The sequence below is a fragment of the Solanum tuberosum genome, unplaced genomic scaffold, assembly GCF_000226075.1.
Source record: "Solanum tuberosum cultivar DM 1-3 516 R44 unplaced genomic scaffold, SolTub_3.0 scf00029, whole genome shotgun sequence".
In the NCBI taxonomy this organism is placed as follows: Eukaryota; Viridiplantae; Streptophyta; class Magnoliopsida; order Solanales; family Solanaceae; genus Solanum; species Solanum tuberosum.
Genome location: NW_006238955.1, coordinates 19,989 through 25,605, shown reverse-complemented (window position 1 = coordinate 25,605; position 5,617 = coordinate 19,989).

Sequence of the window (5,617 nt, the reverse complement as noted above, 5' to 3'; positions counted from 1 at the left end):
CCCCCAACCCCTCTTCCACCCACCACTACCACCTCTGTCTTTATAATCTCCCCCGCCTTCACTGTTACCTTCTTCACTTGTTCAAAAGCTCTTTACCATCTCTTCCTAAGAATAAAGCTTCGAAAAAGAAATATTCAAACCACTATCAAAACCATCACAAATCAATTTGAATCCACCACCAAAGATAAAAAGAATTTAATTGGGAGAAGATGCTCGGGCTAATGATTGTGGATGGTGTGCTTGGGAGTATTTTATAAATATTGTAACCAAATCAACATAATCTTTAATTTTCCTGGTTCAATTCACCTACATTTTGACACCCGCAGCAGCAAAGGATTTTCTTTTTCTTTAATTAGACTTGGAATGGTTTACCCACATTCATAGCTCAGTGCAACGTCTTGCAAATTTGTGTTGTGCTTCTTCTTTTTTCATAATCAAGAGATTTGAAATTGATAATAACATTTTGGGGGTTCAATTACATTTGATGTGAACCCAAATTGATTTTTCTCAAATTCGATTTGAAGTTTTTTGGGGTGATTGAAGATAGTTGACATTTTATTTGTAGTGGATTTAATTGATTTTGCAAGTATTTTGCATGAGAGCTTGAAATTAACAATGATGAATCTAATTGCGATGATGACTGACGATGGTTGCTTAAGGTTGGTGAATGGTGGAGGTCCATATTGTTTTGGGGAAGAAAGAAAATAAATAAGAAAAAAATTAAAATACATATGTTTATGAAAATAATTAAAAATAAATTTTTAGTAATATTTATTTTTGTTGTCACTCTCTCAAGGAGAGCGAAATACACTCACTTTTCCAGATAAGCAATTAGGGAGATAATAATTTTATTTTTAAACAGTTTAAGAAGGTGATAGGACCCCCGTAAAATATGAGTATGTAGTTGAGAATCCGACAATAGGTTAGAGGGGCTTTTGGCCATTTTCTCAATATGTATGTGTGTGTATATGTGTGTGTATATATATATATATATATATATATATTAAAAAATTATAAAAATAATATATTATGTATGTATAATAATAAAATATATGTATATTATTTATCGGTTCGGTTATCTCTTCGATTTTTTGAACAAAACCAAATATTATCAATTTTTAAATCTAAAACCAAATCAAACTAAACCCAAATAAAATTAGTTTGGGTTTGGTTTTCTGGTTATGATTGATTTTTATCCAAATCGTGAGCATCCCTAGATAAAGCAAACACCACTTTGGTTAGATATCAGACCAGCCAGGAACATAACCGGAAAGTTTCAATAATCAGAGATTTACACATGTATCTAACACATTATTGATGTATCTGACGCATTATTGATGTATTTGACACATTATTGAGTTAAAAATATATGTATCTAGTTTTTAACAGTGAATTTGTTTAAGTGTAAATGTATCTGACAAAATATACGCATGTATAAGAGATTTATGCATGTATTAACACATTATTGATGTCTCTGACATACTATTGAGTTAACACTATCTGTATCTAGTTTGTATCATTATATCTAATTAAGTGTATATGTATCTGACAAAATAATACACACACATATATATATGAATAAGAGTTCATGAATTTGCGTTAAGAAGTCTAAACTTTATTGAATCACCAAAAGAGAAAGATTTTAATTGTTGTGATTGTGTTTTTAGGAGTTGTGATATCTCATACTCCCTCCGTTTCACAAAGAATGATCTCCTTTCCTTTTTAGTCAGTTTCAAAAAAATGACCTCTTTCCTTTTTTGGTAACATTTTACTTTTTGCTTTCCACGTGGCATGTTTTAAGACCACAAGATTAAGGGCAATTTTGTACATTTGACATAACTTTAATTTAGGGCCACAAGATTTAAAAGTCTTCTTTAATTTCTTAAACTTTGTGTCAAGTCAAACCAGATCAATCTTTTTGAAACAGAGGGAGTATCCTCTAAAGTTGTTACGAACGTGATTTTCTTTTTGATTAATGACTTTGAATTATACACACTCTCCAATTAATGACTTTCAGTTACATTCCTTAATTAGACACACTAATTGATATGTATTTGTCTTACAGGTATCTCAGATACATATATCCGGAAGAGGCAGATATAGATATCTGATGCCCAAAGTATGATGAAGAGCGTGATATTAAAACTAACGTAAGTCTAAGTATCTAGCTTCTAAAGTAATAGAATTTGTGTAAGTTACCATCGATAGTAATTGGATTAAATTGGCACATAGCCATTCTAAAGAGGATTTACCTAGGCATGCAAAATTATACAAATATTTACCCAATTTAAGTATAGGATATACTTTTCAAAAGGTAGCGAGAGCTTTTCTTTTTCTTTTTAAAAAAAAAACAAATTATGTACAATCCAACAATGACACAACTTGTGCATACAACTTTTTGCTTTATAGAATTCAGTCAAAACATATAAATTGCCTACAATGTGGTTGTATATATTTTGTATATTATGTGTATTTCATTTTATGTCCAGTGATCCATTGGACATACAAGTAATATATAGAAAATATATAACTTATTTGTATATTAAGACTAGATTTTGTTGCCTGTGCTATGCACGGGCCCAATAACATAAATGGTATGTTTTGGGGCTAATAACGAAATTTTTGAAGCGATTGTTTGCGTGGATAAAGTAATAAGTTTTTTTATCACAAACCTGTACTTTCTTTGACGCTATTCAAGGCACAATAAGACTACCCACATACAACATTTTTTAACAATTTTATGTTGTCAATTAGCAGGATTTAATTTTAAGAATCAGTCAAAATTTTTTTCTGTTTTTTTAATAAATATTTTAAGTTGTCAATTATCACGATTTATTGTATTTTATACATAATTTTTAACGATAGATTAATTTCAAGAATCAATCGAATTTTTTTAAATGTATTTATTTTTGAAATATTTTATGTTGTCAATTATCATGATTTATAGTATTTTTACGCAATTTTTAAATATAAAAAATTTAAAAAAAATAAGACAAATAAATTAAAATGGACCCAATATATGTTATTTTTGTTGTCTCAATTTATGTGACAAAAATGAAATTTGGAGAGTCATTGAATATTATATATTATACTTGGGCATAAACTCTCTTACGCACGGGCCCAATAACTATTATTTTTTGTCCTAATGTATGTGACACAGATAAAATATAGTGAGTTATTTAAATTTAATATGATTTTTAAATATTTTAAGTTGTTAATAATGTAATTTATAATATTTTTACGTAATTTGTAAATACTTAATATATATTACTCCACTTGTCTCAATGTATGTAGCATAGATAAAATTTCAAGAGTTAATCAAATGTTGTTAATTGTTAAGATTTACAATACATTTTACGTAGCTTTCAGTAATTTGACATTAAATAATACATATTACTACTTTTGTCTCATTTTATGTGACATTGATAGATTAATTTTAAGAATCAGACAATTTCTTTTTTTGTGCATTTTTAATAAATATTTTAAGTTGTCAATTATCACGATTTATTGTATTTTATACATAATTTTTAACGATAGATTAATTTCAAGAATCAATCGAAATTTTTTATATGTATATATTTTTTAAATATTTTATGTTGTGAATTATCATGATTTATAGTATTTTTACGATAGATTAACTTCAAGAATCAATGGAATTTTTTGTATCTTTTTCAAAACATATTTTATGTTGTCAATTATCATGATTTATAGTATTTTTACGCAATTTTTAAATATAAAAAATTTAAAAAAACAAGACAAATAAATTAAAATGGACCCAATATATGTTATTTTTGTTGTCTCAATTTATGTGACACAAATGAAATTTGGAGAGTCATTGAATATTATATATTATACTTGGGCATAAACTCTCTTACGCACGGGCCCAATAACTATTATTTTTTGTCCTAATGTATGTGACACAGATAAAATATAGTGAGTTATTTAAATTTAATATGATTTTTAAATATTTTAAGTTGTTAATAATGTAATTTATAATATTTTTACGTAATTTGTAAATACTTAATATATATTACTCCACTTGTCTCAATGTATGTAGCATAGATAAAATTTCAAGAGTTAAACAAATGTTGTTAATTGTTAAGATTTACAATACATTTTACGTAGCTTTCAGTAATTTGACATTAAATAATACATATTACTACTTTTGTCTCATTTTATGTGACATTGATAGATTAATTTTAAGAATCAGTTAATTTCTTTTTTAAACAAAACTTTTTTCTTCTTTTCTCCAAGTTTCAGTTGAAAATACCAATAAAAATAGAGTCAAATCTTCATCAAAATCTCTCAAAATTGACATATAAACTCCGAATAATACTCTCAATCAGTTCCCGATTCAAATAATTTTTTTTTTTTGTTGTAAAACTCATTTTTTAATTTCAAAGCTTTAAAGCTTGCTAATGGATGTTAAAGAGTTTACTCGACTTGGTTATGATTGGTGAGAAAGAGATAAAACGAAAAAGATTTTAACTTAAAATAGGAAAGATTGGTGTCTAATCTCTTTACCTTTGCTATTATTGATAAAAGACCATTTTACATAAACAATATATATTACCCTCATAATTACCATTTATAGTTTATCATTTATAACATTCTCGCTCTCTCTCCCCTTCTTCTCTTTTCTTGCTAACAACTATTTTCTTCAATAGAAAAGTGCAGTCCTCTGAGAATGACTTGTTTATGCCAACCATTGCAAACTCATATAAGTCCAAAGCATCTTTAATGACATTTTAAATACAAATAATCCATTATAACAACGGTTCAGAATAACTATTGACATTTTTAATACAAATATATTATAAGTATTATACGTGCATTTCGAACACTCCGGTACTATTTAACTTAGTTTACATTGTCAGAAATGTATTATATTTGTTCTGAAATAATAACTATCGAATTTATAATAATGTATAATATCGAATTCGAACTGTATTATAACTATCATTTATATTTGTACAATTTTAATACAACTTTAATACAGATTTTCAGAGCTTTACCTCTTCCTTTTCGTAATCACCACCACCAGACCACCGATTGTTTATATTTAATATAATTTTAATACAATTTTAATAGAATTTTCAGAATTTCACCTAATATACAATTTGAATACAACTTTAATACAAATTTATATCAAATGGTTATTAAAGCTAAAATTATGTCATATATGGTAATAAAAATTAAGTAACACTTAAAAGCATAATTAATCAAAATAAAATATAATATTGATATAAAAATTCCTTGATAAAATGTTGTTTGGATTTGGTTCCCCTCCATTTCGTCAAATACACATTATTTAATTTTTAAAGGTCAAGATTATATTGCATTAACAATTATTATATAAACATAGTTAGGTGAATAAGTTCTCAAAAAAGTTCTCTCAAAATTTAGTAAGAATAATTCTCTTCTCAATTTTCGGTATCCATATATTAATATCATTAATTATATTTTATATTTTTATATTTAAATATTACAATTATGGAACATGAACTTAACAATTGTTTAGCCTATAAATGGTAAACTTACAAAATTTTTTGCCTTTGATTTTTAGATTAATGTTTTCTTTTATTTAAAAAAAAATATAAAAAAAATACTTTTTGGA